Source organism: Chenopodium album, chromosome 13 (genome assembly GCF_948465745.1).
Source record: "Chenopodium album chromosome 13, dcCheAlbu1.1, whole genome shotgun sequence".
Taxonomy (NCBI): Eukaryota; Viridiplantae; Streptophyta; class Magnoliopsida; order Caryophyllales; family Amaranthaceae; genus Chenopodium; species Chenopodium album.
The window spans coordinates 39065014-39083008 of NC_137846.1; the positions used below are offsets into that span (position 1 = coordinate 39065014).

General features: G+C 34.1%; 1 pseudogene across 1 annotated transcript; it reads right to left on the reverse strand.

Annotated features, from left to right (window-relative positions):
- Positions 1-2395: 2395 nt before the first annotated feature.
- Positions 2396-6908, reverse strand: LOC145576633 (pentatricopeptide repeat-containing protein At1g53600, mitochondrial pseudogene; annotated as a pseudogene). The gene is made up of 3 exons (XR_014098500.1): positions 4646-6908; positions 4377-4533; positions 2396-2485 (listed from the first exon to the last, which is right to left on the reverse strand). The product of XR_014098500.1 is annotated as a pentatricopeptide repeat-containing protein At1g53600, mitochondrial pseudogene (transcript).
- Positions 6909-17995: the final 11087 nt, after the last annotated feature.

The following is a 17995-nucleotide window of genomic DNA, read 5'->3' on the forward strand; positions in this document are numbered from 1 at the left end:
AAAAACTAGCTGAAGTTTCATTTCTAACTTCTGCATTTTATCATACAGTAACAAAGTTTTGTTTATCAAGAAAAAGGAAGATGAACTGCCTAATAGATCTTATTGGCTGCGGAGCAGCGATCTTCGGCTTAATGTTTCTATGTAACGACTGCATCTATGGCAAGAAAAAGAAGAAAGATAAAAAAGAAAAGAGCTTCAAATCTCTTGAATGGAACATTGCTACTGCTAATGATGATTATAATGCACGGCGTAGTTTTGCTCTTGTCAACGAAGGCATTTGGATCCCAAAGCGACGAAACAGCTATAGGAAGGAAGTAGAAGGTACAGGACACTATAAACACCTCCCGCACTCATGGTAATCAACCTACAAAGATTCAATCCATTGCTTGACCGCGAGCCTGACAGTCTTCCTTTGAAACTGGTATGAAATAATATCACAGGTTGGGTTTGATTTGGTTTGATGCATGCTCAAAGATACTGTGATCTTTTTGTCTATGTTACAAGCTTACAATCTGTTATTAGAAGCATTAGAAGTCAAATCCTTGGTTTTATAATTTTGTACCATCATACTTGTATATATTTTTGGTTCAACCATTGACCATTGTACATGTAAATAGTGTGATATATACTTTCTTCGTTCTTTAGTACTTTGCAAATGTTGCAATAAACTGCAGATTCTTAGATTTGATTTAATGTTATTTCAAAATACATACTTGCCTTTCAGTAATTTAAAAAATAGATAATTGAAGATAAGACTGATAAAATTAAGTATGCGTGCAAGACACTTTTAAGGTGATCAAAATGAGTGACATGGCACCACAAACACTGCAAAATCTCCTTTAAAAGAAAACCCCTTTAAAAGATCGTCTTTCATTTGAAAGAAAATCATTAAAAGGATTGTTTGTAAAAATATACAGGTAATTTGAGAAAATCACTTAAATGATCACCTTAGAATTTTTAGTGCATGTGTGTTAAAAATCGCGAAAAATAAAATGTAGCAAATTTTCAGAAAGGCTAATATAGTACGCTAGCTTGGGGTTGATTTTTTTTTTTTTTTTAATTTATTTTTTTTTTTAATTTTTTTGAATAAAAAGAAAAAAAAAATAGTATTGTTTTTTGAAAAATAAAGCAAAAGAGGGCAAAACTACTATAGAAAGAGGGAAGAGCTTTATTGAATAAAGGGGTGCTGAACATTGTATACCATTGAGATGATCTTCAAATTGTTAAGCTACTGTAGTCAACTTAATACAAATACCAGCATTAAAACAACTTGGATTTTCAGATTTCAGAGTGAAAACCTTTTAGGAGTTCAAGGTATTGAATTATCAGCATGATGCTTCTTGGTTATGATCCTTTCAGGCTTTCACAACATTCCCTGAACATCGGAAGCTTTGAACCGTAATCAATTTCTTGGACTCTCATAAGTCTCATTTCCTGACCAATATAAGAGTATAAGCCATATGAGTATACTTTTTACAGGTAATGAAAAGTCCCATAATTAAAAAGGAAAGATTACGAGTAATAATAGATCATAAAACGAAGCTGAATACCTACATTTTTGCGAAGATTCTATCATATGGCTTTCAAAAACATCAAGGTTAATAATGCTGGATTTTAAGGTAGTTAAAAAGCAAAGCAGTACATCTAAAAATTATCTGGGCATATTAAGGGGATTTTAGTTTTTCCCTGAAGGGTAATCTTTGGAAATTAAAAAAAAAAAAAGAAAAGCTATGAATAAAGCTGGTGGATGGAACATTAAAGACTTACACATGTGGAATAAAGCTGCACTTACTAAGTTTCTCAGGCCTTGCTGTAAAAAAGGATAAGCTCTGAGTGACATGGGTGCAAGGCTAATATATACAAAATGCAGATGTTTTTTCCATGAATAATATTCCTCGATCTGCAACATGGATTTTGAAGAATATATGGGCTTGTATAGAGTATATGTATCTGAAGCTGCCTGCTGGGAGTCTTTTATAGAGAGTGATTGCTTCTCAATGTACTTACATATGAGAGGAAGCTTTGAGAAGGTGGTTTGGAGAAGGGTGATCGATAATAATAATAAAGCTTTCACTTAAGAGTATCTTTATTCTCTGGCTTGCACTGCAAAATAGGGAATAAAGATAGAATGGCTATCTGGGGATTACAGGTGGATCTGAATTGTGTTCTTTGCCAGCAGCAACCTGAAAATCTGTCCAACATCTCATTTTTAGATGCACTTTCGCTTCTGGAATCTGGTCTACCATTCTGTATCTCTTACACCTCAAAAATATCACTCCTGCAAGACAATGAGACATAACTCAAATTGGGCCAATTGTTGATTGTCAATGGAAAACGAGAAGCTACGGAACAGCTCCCCAACAACTTACCCTGAAGTCATCTCAGAGTTCTCCCATATTTCCGGACTTTCAAGACGAACGAGCAAAAAATATAGCTATGCCATGTTGTCTATTGGAACAACCCAAATCTTCAGGAGAGATGACCCCTATGAAGGGGAAAAACAGGGATTGTCAATGAAATTACAGGAAGCAGCTGCCTAAGAGAGAGGAACCTCTCCTAGTTCTCATTTCTTCCAGTGATTCTATTTGTAGTCTTCCATTGAAATTTGAAAATGTTTGAAATTAAGGTCTTAGACACTGGGATACACCATAACACATATCAGCTCCACAGAACTGCATATGCCAAATTACCAGCGATGTCACATAAAAAAACGCGGTAGTAAATACAATTGTGCCTTGCGCTGCTGCTATGATCGCAGAGCTGATGAGGATGAAATTTTCCCACCCCTTTTTTTCCATTTTCTCTATCTGTTCAACTTGAATAGCCTCTCTAAAACAAGTTTTTCAAGGGAGGGAAGGAATGATAGTCCATCAGCCCTTCCCAATCAAGGTGTAGGAGTGCAACTGAATTATAAAATTATTCCCTTCGTTTTTTTTAATGCAACACTTTGACTGACACGAAATATTAGGCTGTTGAATTGAATTTGTTAAAATATTATGTGACATTAATTGGGGAATAAATTTTTTTTTTTTTAAAGAAAAAAGGAAAGTGGGTTAAAAATTAAGTTAAAAGTTAGGGATGTGAGATAAAATAAATACTCCCCCCGTTTTTATTTAAGCACCTCAGTTTGATTTTGACATTATTTACATGCACCACTTTGACCAATTTACGTAAGATAAAATATAATTAATGAGTACTTGCTAGAATTATCTTAAAGCATAGTTTCCATAAATCAATTTATTTATTTATTTATTATTATTAAATTTTTTTAAAAGATTTATACTGATTGATAAGTAAAGATAATATTAGTAAAAGTTGTGCATTGATAAGTAAAGATATCATTAGTCAAAGAGGGGCACTTAAATACAAACAAAGGGAGTAATAAAATTGTATGAATGGGGTAGGAGTGGAGACCATGTAACTATGTAAGGGTAGATATACAATAAAATAGTGTAGTATATTTCCATAAAGAAAGTGTTGCATTGAAAAAAGGGCCCCATTTTAGTGAAATGCTGCATTAGTTTTTTTTTTTTTTTACTCAACAGCAGCAGCAACAACAACAATAAAGCCTTATTCCCAAAATAGTTTGAGGTCGGCTAACTTGTATCATAAGGAAACCATACGACATAGAGAAAGAACATAACAAGATAATCAGTTGAAAGATTTTACAAAAAAAGGCGAGTAAAGTGAGAAAAAGAAAGAGCAATATTTAATACAAGATTTTCAGGCATGGCGACATAAGCAACAATTTTTAATACAATTAGTATTTGGAAGGGATACCCAACCAGCTGACATTCGCACACCATGTTATCTCCTCACAATTAAATTCTTGATTAGAATGAGATTACAGCTCATCCATCTATCTTCTAGCTTCCTTTCTTACCCTGTACCCACTCTTCCATCATCCTCCTCATTTACATATGTAACCTCAATGTAATTGAGATATTCTTTACTCAGGTACAATTCTTCCCTCCTACTGTCTCTTTATCTGTTGCATTTTTGGGCCAAATGATCAAGATTTCAACCAATATCTAAAGGCACAATACCAATTTGTTTTTGAAATATATAATATGGAAGCTCTCTGGTCATTGATTGCTATTATTTATCTGTTCACTCAGAAACTTGTACCATCTTTGCTTGCAATTAAAAGTTCCACATTAATCAGCACCATATGGAGTCAAGTACTCGGTCTTATTTAATCCCTTAAAAAAATCAACAGTACAGCAACACTAAAGGCTTGAGGCTAACTATAAGTGCATAATCATTTCGTACATGACAGGGCTTTGCAGCAACAACAATAATTTTCAAAGTTACAAAGTGTAAAACGTGAACTTGTCATCTAAAAATAGCTGTAAGACCAAGGCTTCTTGTTTTACCTTAGAGAAAGACACCAGCCACGGAATTTGTACTTTGGACTTGTCGAAGACCATGCCTTTAATCTGTGCACTTTCTCCTTTTCAGTTTGTCTCCTCTCAGCAAGGAAACAAGATCAGCAAATAAGCTTTGATATGAAATGTGACCAATCCACGTAATCTATTATGCATCATAAAGGAAGAAAACATAAAACTTCAGCTCAGGTTGAATATTTATTAGAATCAAAAATATTTTATACGTAATAAATTTGAAAGGTGTAATTCAGCCATACCTCCTGATATACAGTAAAGCACCTTGACTACTCAAGTTCATCTTCCTATCATAAATCTATAATGATCAATCCGGATGAAACCCACAGACCAAACATATCTGAGATATCTGCCCCCCAGTACATCACATTCATGATTCATGCAAGGTTCATCTCCAACTAAAACTAATTACTATTTTCTGTCACCAACACCCAACTACAGCCTGGAGTTTTACCCTTTAATTTTTGCATCTGTCTAACCTCTTCCGTCTCCTTTTCTCCTAAAATTGAAAATATTTTCGACAAGACCACATGTGGGGTTGTGTTAGTTGGTTCCAGTCTCAAAATTTCTTTAGCTGCAAGCTTTGCAACATCAATACGCAAGTGGGACTGTGCTGCACCCAGAAGCGCTCCCCAAACTCCAGCATGAGGTTCAAATGGCATTGAATGGATAACATTAACTGTTTGGTCAAGTAATCCTGCTCGGCCAAGAAGATCAATCATGCATGAATAGTGATCAGGCCCTGGCTCTAAATGATAGGCTGATTTCATCAATTTGAAATACTCTTGTCCTTTTTGAACTAAACCCAAGTGCATGCAGGCAGAAAGAACACCAAGGAAGGTAATTTCATTAGGTTCCAGCCCCTTTTTCTCCATTTGTTCAAATAACCGAAGTGATTCTTCCCCAAGACCATGGAAAGCATAGCCTGTGATCATCGAATTAAATGAAATGACATTTGGTGAAGCAATCTTCATGAAGACATGATATGCATCAGAAACATTTCCACATTTCGAGTACATTGTCACCAAGGAATTTTGAATCGACAAATCAAGCTCCATTTCCATCTTCACAACACAAGCATGAAGTTGCAAGCCAATGATTAAATTAGCTAAACCAGCAGCAGCACTGATCACACTGCTCATAGTAAGAACATTTGGTCTGAAGGATCCTCGAGTCATCCTAATGTACCAATAAATAGCTTCAGTAGGTCTCTCACTGTTAACCAATCCTGAAATAACAGCAGTCCAAGCAACATCATCCTTACATGGCATCATGTCGAACAAATGGATTGATTTTGCCATATCACCTTTTCCACAAAACCCTCCAATCATTGTTGTCCAAGAAAAAATGTCCCTTCTTGGCATATTTTGAAAAAGACTATAAGCTTCGTCAACCTGATTAGAATGAACATAGGATGAAATCATGGAATTCCAAGAAACTATATCTTTCTTGCTCATATGATTGAACAGCTTAATGGCAGTTTCTAGACAGCCAATTTTACCATACATATTGATGAGAGCATTGCATAATATTAGATCACACTCAAATCCCATGCGGAAACCTAAACCGTGGGATTGACAAGCTTCTTCATATCGGTCATTGTTAGTACAAGCTTCAATAACTGTGGTTAAAGTCATAGGATTAACCCTCACAATCTCATCCCTTCTCATAGACAAAAACAGAAGAAACCCATCTTTGAAATTTCTACCCCTCATATACCCTCTAATCATTGCTGTCCAAGAAACTACATTCTTCACAGGCATCATATTGAACAGTTCTCTAGCATCCTCTATATATCCTTTTTTACAATACCCATCTACCATTGACGTCCAAGAAACATCTTTTTCCACCATCCCCGAAAAAACCCGAAAAGCTTCATTCAATTCACCTGCCTTTAAATACCCACAAATCAAAGCATTAGAACAAACAGGGTCACGCCAAGTTCTAGGCATATCATTGTACAATCTCTCCACCTCCTCGAACATAAAAGCACGAGCAAAACCAGTGATCATGGCAGCATAAGACACTGCATTTCTGTCCGGCATCCTATTAAACAACTCGCAAGCTTCACTAACTCCCACACCATTCCTCACATAACCAGTGATCATCGCATTCCAAGATGCAATATTTCGTTGCGGCATTTCATCGAACACCTTCCGTGCATTCACAAGCAGCCCATTTTCTGCATATACCGTAAGCAAAGCTGTCCAAGTAATGATATTTTTAACAGGCATACCATTAAATACCATTTCTGCTTCGTGGGTGGAACCACATCTTCCAAATTTGGTGATTTGGGAATTCTTTTGTGCAATTGATTGATCAGTGTTCTGCCTTTTGGAAGAGTCATGCTGTCTAAGATGATGATAGTTTGGAAGAACGTGGGGAGTTAAAGTTGTATAACAGAGGATTGACTTGTTGATAAATGAAGAAATGCAGCCTCTTTGGGCAAAGAGAGTACTGTGTTTTATTAGCATGAGAATGAGATTGACTCAATAACAAAAGATGATTTTGACTTTACTCTTTTGTTGAATGAACTCAACGCTTTAATCAAGACCAATATATATTCCGTATTTAAATAGACCCGACAAAATTGATCCATATCTAACCCAACTCTAAAGAATGAACCAAAAATTGATCCGAAATTTGTACTAACTCAAACCAAAAGAGATGGTGGCTTGAAATGAATTTAACCTAATAGCCAAAGTAATCAAATTCTATCTATACTTAGTCTATATTTACATTTTATTTTACTCGTAGTATTTAAAAACACAAATCAAAATTCTATGTTAAGCCACATGTCACCATAATTACTCATATATGCCACATGTCACCTCACCTCCCCTAATCTTTCATTTTTATATTCCCTTTTTAATATTAAAAAAACTAGTGTGTGTCCCGGACGATATCTCGGATTGCTAGTTTTACTTTGTACTTCTTTAATTTAATAATTATGTTCAACTGTTTGTATAGCTAGTGTGTGATCCGGGCGTTGCCTCGGATGTTATGTTTTTTTTTTTACCTCATATGTAGTATGTATTTATTTTCTAATCTTGTGAAGAATAAATAAATTAAATAAACTCTAATTTGAAAGGAATATATAATGTTAATTATGTGAAATTTAAAACACTAATAAATGTTGGTTGAGATGGTAAGTGTATAACCTTTATTTGATGGAGGTTACGCGTTCAAATCTAGATCAAACCATAATTTATTTATTTTGTTAAATGAAGTTGCAAGTTTATGTGTCGCATGTACTTTGAATAGTGTCACGTGGCACTGTTTCTTTAAAAGGAACGCCTTTTAATATATAGTATAGATAAAATAAATAAATAAATAATGTTTAAGTCATTATGCATTCCAAAACTTGCAAATTTAAGTAAGAAAATAAAGTGTTTCATTTCCAAAATAATAAATCAAAGTTAAACTAAGTAGTGCACATCACATAAACAATAAAATAATCTTTTCATCTCCTAAACTTAAAATATAAGTTAAACTAAATTTGTCATTATATACGCCAACACAATATCTATGTATATATACCTAACTAAATTCCAAAACAACTCTGACGCATATAACACAAATATGTAACACATTTCAAGAAAAATAATCTAAGTAACGACCCATGCATTGAACGATCCAAAACCTAGTTTTGATTTGAATTAGTTGACATACACAAACTCAAGATCTAAACCAACCCAAATATTTTTAATCTATAATTTCAAATGGTAGAGAGAAAAAGTGTACTTATTCACCTTGGATAATGTAACTCCCTTCGCCCTTTAATTACGTGCATGTGTTCCTTTTTGGGTTCCTAACATGTTTTGTCTCTTTCAAAATCGTTCCATTTAAATGTAAGAGAAATTTTCATTGGTACACTCTAGGTTTTGACTTCTCCCATCGGTGCCACAATTTTTTTGACTTTTAGGTGATACAACAGAGCATATGAATTTGCAAACTACATTTACATGGTTGTTAGGATTGCTCGTCATGTACCTGATTTTACTCTTTGTTTCTCTCAAATGAGATTGGTGTAAAGTGTCCTTTAGTCATGCCATGTAATTGATTGAGTATGAGTAATTGAAGATTGTAATTTCTAGGTTAATGAATGAGAAATGATAAATAATTGGCATACTTTGTGTTTTATATACATTGTTAAGTTAGTATTGAATCCAAACCCAAAATTCTATTATATTTCAATGTAATGAACTAAAAGCAAAATTCTAAAAAGACAAAATGGCAACCATTGGCACAATTCATAAGTAGAGATAATTCTAGATGTTTGCCAACATTGCCCAATAAAAAAACCTTGTCCAAAAACTGGACTATAGTACCAAAAAAGCATAGTTAAGTACATCAATTGCCAAACACTTAGAAACTTGGAGACTGAATGTGAGCTTGGACAGGTTTACTGGTTGGCTAGGCAACTATGAAGCTATCAATTCTATTGAAGCTTGAGTTGAGGGTCTTCCTTTTCTTTCTTGTCTTTGTAGAATCTTTTTCTTTCTTCAAAGATGTTGCGGACTGAGAAGTTGTTGCCTTTACTGCCTTAGATTGGTCTCTAACTCTAGGATTCTTGATGATAACAAGCTCGAATGCCTTTACCTCTTTTCCAGTAATTAATTAATCCCCCCTTACAAGCCTTGGAATTATGTCAAAAGCAGCCACACTTCTTGCATTTAATTGTTCTTCATTTTTTGCCTGGTTGATGTTCCCCTTCTTCCCTTTTCTATTCCTACTTAGTCTTCCAAACCCTTTCTTCATCTTAGGAGGCATAATACATTTGCCTGACTCAGCAGGAATTGGGTTAGTGTTGACATTATAAGCCCATTTATAGGACTTCACAAAGTACTAGGAACTAACAAAGTCATATGGGTCTAACTTTGCATCAACTAACAAGGGCCCTAATTGCATGCCTACATGGCACCCCTGTCACTTATCAAGCCTCACATGAACAAACCTTATTGTTTAGGCTTAGAGGGAACTGAGATTTGCCCTCATGGCAGTAGTAGAAAATTCCATTTTAGCACTGAGCAATGCCCACCGGTTTTTAAAAATCGGTGGGGAAAAAATGGGCAGGATTTTTTACCAAGCATATTGGCACTGGTTCAAATAATTATCCCACCGGTTTGAACTGGTGCCAAATTTAAAAAAAAAAAACCTGCCTCGCTCCTCTTTCTCTTCTTCGTTCTTCTTTCGATTTCTTTGTCACTTCACTTTAGTTTCAATTCTCAATATTCACTTCGTGCTTGTGCTCTCTCCTCTACGAAACCCCTCCACCACATATGCCACCACTGATGACACCTGCCTCAAAACCCCCTCCACCACTGCGCGACTTGCATCCACCAGAGCAGCCTCTTCCTTTCCCTCTTCATTCCACTCTTAGCAAGGTCGACAACCCCAAGTTCTCCACTATAGCCGCGCCGCCGCACCACAACCCTGCGATTAGCCACATCCGTTGAGGTTCTCCACAGCCACCGCCCTGAGGTTCGCCAAAGGCCACAGCCCCGAGGTTCGCCCAATCCCCGAGGTTCTCCACAGCCACCGTGCCAAGCTGCCGCACCAAGCCCCTGGTTCCTCCACCACCGACCGCCGTCCACTGCCCTCCATCTCTCCTCCCCTTCCAACTCTTCAACCTAGGGTTAGTATTAATTTTTTTGGCATTTTGAACAATTATTTTCAAATATTTACTTAAATTATTCTCTTTTGCATTTTGAACAATTGTTAGGCAAATTAAAGTTAAGGTTTGAATATAATTTTACTCCAATTTTTCTGAATTTTAGGTTGTTTTATTGGGCAATTTTGAATAAATTAGAGATTAGTAACCTTGTTACTTAATTAGTTGAATTTTGGTATGTTTTAATGGGTAATTTTAGGTTGTTTTAATGGGTAATTTTAAATAAATTAGAGATTAGTGACCTTGTTACTTAGTTGAATTTTGGTATATTTTAATGGGTAATTTTAGGTTGTTTTAATGGATTATTTTAAATAAATTAGAGATTAGTGGCCATGTTACTTAATTTTTTGAATTTTGGTATGTTTTAATGGGCAATTTTATGTTGTTTTAATGGGTAATTTTGAAAAAATTAGAGATTAGTGACCATGTTACTTAATTAGTTGAATTTTGGTATGTTTTAATGGGTAATTTTAGGTTGTTTTAATGAGTAATTTTGAAAAAATTAGTGAATAGATAGTTTAACAATTGTTAGTTTGATGAATGATATGTTTTAGCTTAGCAATATATGTAGCCACTAATTAATTACTAACTTTCGTATCTTTTTGTTTTTTTTATAGATTTATATGTGAAGCACGAGTTTAGCTTGAAAACTACATATTTATCTCAAGTGGAAAGTTCAAAAGTGTACCTCCATTGTACTTGCTATATTGGAATGAGAAAGAACTAGTTCATTTGATAAGAAATGTAGGAAATGGGTAAAGTAGAAGTCATATAGGTCATATTTGGGCCATTTAGGATGAAAAAGCGTCTTAAAACTCAGTAAAATACTCTTTTGATGTGATTTCAAGCCTTAGACACCTAACACTAGGTAATATTGACATGTTATGAGAAATAAATAGTTCATTTGATAAGAAATGTAGAAAACGGGCAAAGTTAAAGTCATATAGGCCTTATTTGGGCCATTTTGAGTAAAATGTGTCTTAAAACTTAAAATAATGCTCTTTTGATGTGATTTCATGCCTTAGACACCTAAGACTAGGTAATATTGACATGTTATGAGAAAGATATAGTTCATTTGATAATAAATGTAGAAAATGGGCAAAGTAGAAGTCATATAGGCCTTATTTGGGCCATTTTGAGTAAATGCGTCTTAAAATTTAAAATAATGCTCTTCTGATGTGATTTCATACCTTAAACAGCTAAGACTAGGTAATATTGACATGTTATGAGAAAGAAATAGTTCATTTGATAAGAAATGTAGAAAACGGGCAAAGTAGAAGTCATATAAGCCTTATTTGGGCCATTTTGAGTAAAATGCATCTTAAAACTTAAAATAATGCTCTTTTGATGTGATTTCAAGCCTTAGACACCTAAGACTAGGTAATATTGATATGTTATGAGAAAAAAAAATAGTTCATACATAATGTTTAACCTAATTTTTGTGTTTTTTTTTTTTTTTTTTTTTATAGATTCATATGTGAAGTACGAGTTTAGCTTGAAGACTACATATTTAGCTCAAGTGGGAAGTTCAAAAGTGTACATCCATTGTACTTGCTATATTGGTATGAATTATAAGCTATATTTCTTTCTATTTATCCATGTAATAAAAAAAATTTCATGATATTACAACTTGTGTATTGTTTAATTACAAATAAATACAACAATATATAAAATGCTTGCATCATCATATGCCTAGATACCCGTTCAAGCCTTTCTCATTAGGAGAAAGTCTTGAATAGTCCCCGATTGGGACTGTTCTTGAATGTTTACTCTCACTTAGGTGGTGAATGTATGACTTCTTTTCGATTTTAAGGAACATCTTGGCTTACCATTTCCTCACCATGTTCTCTGGGTACATATGTGGGTAAGTAATTATCTACATCGTGTACTTGAAGAATTAGAGGGAAGTGCTACCGGATTTTCCTTAAAATTGGAAAGTTGACATACATTTACTAGTGAGAGTAGACATTCAAGGATGGGTTAGGTTGGAGTGATAAGGACACTTTGGAAACATGCATTTTTTCACTATATGAACGGTATATTCACGGTGTGTACTTGAAGTTGATTTACATAAAATATGTAGCAATTGTACATTATTCATAATGTGTTGCTATATATGTTTAGAGATAATTTACTAAATGGAGAAGGATCGTGGTTGGATGTATGGTAGACGTGATACCTTGGAATTTTGGAATGGGGTTCAAGAGTTTTGCGAGAGGGCTTTATCTTATCAACGCAAAATGGGTGACAAAGGCCTTTATTGTCCTTGTGTTGATTGTAATAATGTGAAGGTGGTCAACAGTGTTGCAATTATTAGAGATCATGTATTTTTTCTTGGGTTTAGGCTTAAATACCATGTGTGGATTTGGCACGATGAAGATGGAGGGTACAGTGGGGATCTTGATGGTAATGATGTGCATGATAGAAGCAATGAGATTCATGTGGACGAAGAATAAGAGAATGATGAATAATATTATTGATAAGGTGAGGATGGAGCTGAGGATGATCAGGTGGATGAGGTCGAGGATGAAGACGTGGATGAGATGTTGCATAGTGTTGAAGGTGGCGTGTTTGAGTTATTATCGGAGGCTTCCAAAAAGCCTTTGTATACTGGGTGCAAAAAATACTCCAAACTATCAGCCGTGCTAAGACTTTTTAACATTAAGTCAAAGCATGGGTGGACGGACAATAGTTTTACTTCTTTGTTGACCGTATTAAGTGAGATGTTGCCTGATGGGAATGAAATTCCTAAGTCTTACTATTATGCTAAGAAGCTCATGTGTCCATTTGGTTTGGAGTATAAGAAGATACATGCATGTCCAAATGATTGTATTCTTTATCGAAATGAGTATGAACAATTGAAGGAGTATTGCCACCGGTTTTGAACCGGTGGCTTTTCATAGGAGTATTGGCATCCCTCAAATGCTCAACGGTTCAAAACCGGTGGCATTGAGGGGTTTTGAACCGGTGTCAATCTCCTTTTTTCTACTAGTGTGGATTTCACATTCTTCTAACTTGGACTTGAAGGCTCTACAGTTAGAGCTTGAGCATGCCTTTCCTAAGCTATCCCGCTCTTTTACCAATTTTAAAATTTTGGGGCAAATGTCTTTATCATTCCAAGCCTTAGCATTATCATGTCTTGTAGAAATTCTCACCATGCACACTCTCCCTGCACATTTTAGCATACATTGGCAAAAGAGAGTATGAAACATCATGACCTCCAAAACAACTTCTCAATTACATAACTCTTCAACCTGTGTAAAGTGGATTGCTTCATGTAAATTCCATAACTTTGGAATAACAATTCATTTTGCGCTTTCCCAGGGATGTCTGAGATTAGCCCTAAGTCTTCCATAACTTTCTGATAAGCCTACTTCACATTGCATATGGGGTTGTATGTCCCCAAACCCCTATAAGTGTGTACATTGGGCCAAATTTTTTTTATTGCCAAGTTCTCCCATTTGAGAGTTTACTTGCATGCAACCTCCTGTAACACCCTCAAATTTCCCTCTACGGAAATACTAGTAAATACATATAATTATACCGTAGAGATTGACTAAGGAGTGTTATCGCCGCGTGATTACGTAAGACTACTCAAATACTTAACTCAATAACATAACTCGCAGCGGAAAACTCAACTTTCTTTTATTAATACTTATAAAAATAGTAACATTGTTAAGGGTACTCAAAATAAAGACAAGACCGACATTCCTAAACTAGGTGAAGCAAATCCTAAACTATGCTGAGTACGAAAAGTGCAAGATAATGTAAACTCAATTTATTTGCAAACATGCTTTAATAATCAATTTCAATAATTAATCTAATAAGTTCCAAACTCATTATTCCAAAACCGATTCCAATGATTCAATATTCAAAATAATAGTTAATAAAACCAATTCCTTTATTAAGAACCAATTTCATTTAATCCAATTCCTCACTCTAGTGTGCACACCCCCCAAGCTAGTCTCCTTATATTACAAGGCTATTCTTGAGGAAAACCCGGTCATACAAAGTCCAAGGCCTTATCAATAAACCAAATCCGCATAATGGGATTACCAACATGCTTATAAAGCATTAATAATAATAATTCAATGGTTCAATAAATTCCAATATAATTCAAACTCCTTTTTAATAATTCCACATACTTTCAAAATCAAAAACTTTTAAATAGATACTTGAGAATAAAATCTCATATTAATAACTTTTCAAAATCAATAACTCTTTCTTGAAAAACCTTTTATTTAATTCAACAAACCTTTAAAATCAATTCCTTTATTTAAACACAATAAGTGATTCAAAACATGATTTAAAAATTAATCATTCAAAATACTTTTATTAAAACAAATTAAATATTAAAATCAATACCTCCAAACATAATTCAAATCAATTTAATTCAATCACCAATAAAATCATATAAAACATGTTATTCAAATCAATCACTTTCAAAGGTATCTAGCCACCTAAACGTACCTTGATCCTTGCTAGAAAAACCACACAAAAAGAACCTCAAGAACCTTGATTCCAAATATCAATCAACACTTCGCACTTTCAAAATTCAATCATGAATACACCTTACAAATAACATAACCATAAGGTTATCACAACATAAACTCAAATCTAATGTGCATGGACTATAAAACTCTTTTAAAATAATACTTTAATATAAATTTATAGCTCTGAAATAGGTATTTGTATTTTAGAAAACTAACCATGAAGAAGATAAAAGGAATAGGATTAAAGAGAATTGAATTTTCGTTGGAAAAAATAGGCAGAACTTGCAAAGGTCATAACTCCTTCAATATAACTCCGAATTGGGTGATTCTTGAGCCTAACCTCAAGGATTTTTTGAGAGGAACAATATTTTGTCCAAAAACTGACCAGAAGTACCCGAAAATTGACTTCAAAGGTATACGGGATAATATTTGTATGAAAAGAGGAGAAGAAAAGTATGAAAAGGTTTAGGGAAAAGAAGAATAAGAGAATTGAGTTTTGGTGTGAAGAATATGAGAGGTATGAAGGGGGTATTTATAGGCTCATGAATGAAAGAATTATGGTAGGAGAATGTAGAAAGAATTATGGTAAAAAGGAAATTACTTGGAGAAGAGAGTTAAAGAATTATGGAAAGTTAAATATTAAGGTGACTAGGAATAATTAATTTAAGGAAGGTGTGTTGTCATGAAATATAATATGACAAAAGAGATTACTTGGAGAATAATCAAGGAAGATATAAGGTAGGAAAATAAGATGATCAAATCTTTGTGAGATGGAAAAATAAAATTAAGAAAAATAAGAGATTTTGAGGAGATAATTGAAAATACAATTTACCAAAATAAATCACCCAAAAATCCATCATGGTGGCCAAAAATTTGAGCTTTCCTAAGCTCATATTTTCGGACCTCCCTTTAGATATTTAGGGAATTAATTTGCTAGTTTTAAGGAATTAAAAGTAATTGTGTAAATAATATTTATTGTATAAAATAACTAATTAAGAAAATACAAATCATTCACTAAATAAATTCACTAAGAAAATCAGATTTTCTATGCTTAGAAAATCCAAAAATCATAGCTTATTATTTAAGAAATTCGGACCTCCTAATTAAATAATTAAAATATAATTTTGATTAGTTAAAATATCCGAAATATATATAAATAATCCGGTTTTTAAAATAAAACAAATGGATAATAAATCTTATCCAAAATCCAAAAATTTTAATTGAGTTTTTAAAATACTTTTTGCGCCAAAATTCAAATATCATTTTGGCTCCAAAATTCAAATAGTAAAATAAATTACTAAAATACCCTTTTTAAGAGAATATTAATTAATTAAATAATTAGAAATACGTTTCAAAAATTTGGGGTATTACACCTCCAAGCACAACACTCAGAGTAGCATATGGCAGTGTATCTTTTGTTGTACGCATACTCCACATTTATTGCAAACCTTTCTTGGACAACATAGTCCTTCAATGTGTCCTTAAAATGTGCCTTATTAGTGTGGTCTGAGTTATATCTTTTCAAAATCAGCCTCCTCATACATCTTTCCATTCTTATATAGTCTATGAAAATAACCATCATCATCGTCATCACCTAAGAATTCAAACCATTCCTATGGTTCCTAGTTGTCCTTAACTTTGGGAATCAAGCCTATTGAGGTGCACTAACACATCTGCAGGTACATCCCCTTTTGGTAAAACTTCTCCATCCAATTCTTCTTCTTCTTGTACCTTATTATAATCATCAGTAAAACTTCTCTATCTGATTCTTCTTCTTCTTGTACCTCATTATAATCATCATCATATTCTGCATCTTCTGATTCATCATTCCCTCAATGAAGTCCATTCTTCTTCTCACCCTTAAACGTACCCTACTTGGCTCAATTAAACTAGAACTTGAGCCCTCTATCTAATTCACCATCTAACCAGAACTTGAGGCATGCACCCTACTCTCATTGACAACAGAACCAACCCTTAAACCGTGTATAATTGATATGTTCCTAGGAACCCTTCTTGCAAATACAGAGGACTAAGATGGCTTTGCATTATCACTTGTGGTTCAGCATTAGATACAGGTAACTCAGTGCTTGGATTAGATAAAAATCTAGGACTCCTTCTTAGGGGTCGGGTAAGGTCTTAAATATAGAGTTTGGTGAGATAGAGAATGGTGGTAAGCTAGGTTGGTTGATTTGGAGTTATTTGGTGACAATATTCTTCTTAGCCTTTCTATACTTTTGTGTCTTTTGTATCTTCTCCATAGTATTTTCAAACTCTTTAGGTCTTTCCTGCCTTTGCTATACTCACTAGCAGGTTACTCAGGTCCTTGATCATTCATCTCATAATGGACTTTAAACAAGTTAGGATCATTAAGTGGAGAGTCAGGATTTACAGACAACTCATCATTTAGTGGAATATCATTAAGGGAGGATGAGTTTCATGATCATTGGTTCTCCTAGGTATCATTATTTTAAAAGTTGTTGGTTCAGTACTTAAAGATGCAATTAGGGGTGGTTGATATTTAGGTGATGGAAGTGGTACATACATTAGCTGGACCAGGTGGGCAGGTGGTGGTTGTACATTAGCTGGTTGAGGTGGTGGTGGTTGATTTGCAGGTTGAGTAGGTTGCGGTGCAAGTTTGGACATTCTAAACCCCAACACCAAGTCATTCATAGAAGTGGCATGGGATCTTTGGTAAAGCCAACCCAAATGTCATATAGATTAGAATAAGGTAGGGTTCTAAACATCCTCAATAAATCACCATCATCTAAGAGAGAATAATGTTTCTGGTACTAGACATGCATAATAAAAGGTAGGGTTGAGGATATAATATAGAGTATCCATATTACGAGCAGTGTCTTCATATTCAATAACCAAGTCCATCAAATTATTACATGTATCTAAGTCCACACATCAATATCTATATGTTTACCCATGTAATGAAACCTTAATACAACCTTATCATCGTCACCCATTATGCAAAATAAGAAAAAAAATCTACAAACTTACAACATCCACCAATAATCTTTAGAATTAAGATCAATTTACTAACTAAACCAACTCTTAACCACAAACATTCCAGTATCCAACGATCAATCAAACATTACATGCACCTTAAATCTTAGATTATTGATGACCTCATATAAAACCACACAAAAACCATTAATGCAACCCAACATACCAAAATCCACTTAAATAATGCCTTCAAATACATAGAAAATTGTACATGATCTTATGTAACATACTAAAATTCAAAGCAACTGCAAACAACTCAAGATTAACACACTAATTGTCTAATAAATATAATCTTACACTGCATATAGATGAAATTAGCCTAAATTCGCATAAACATCAACATCTACCTCAAATAATTGAAAAACAGACATTTATACTACCTATGTAATGTGCCAATTCATGAAATAAAGGAT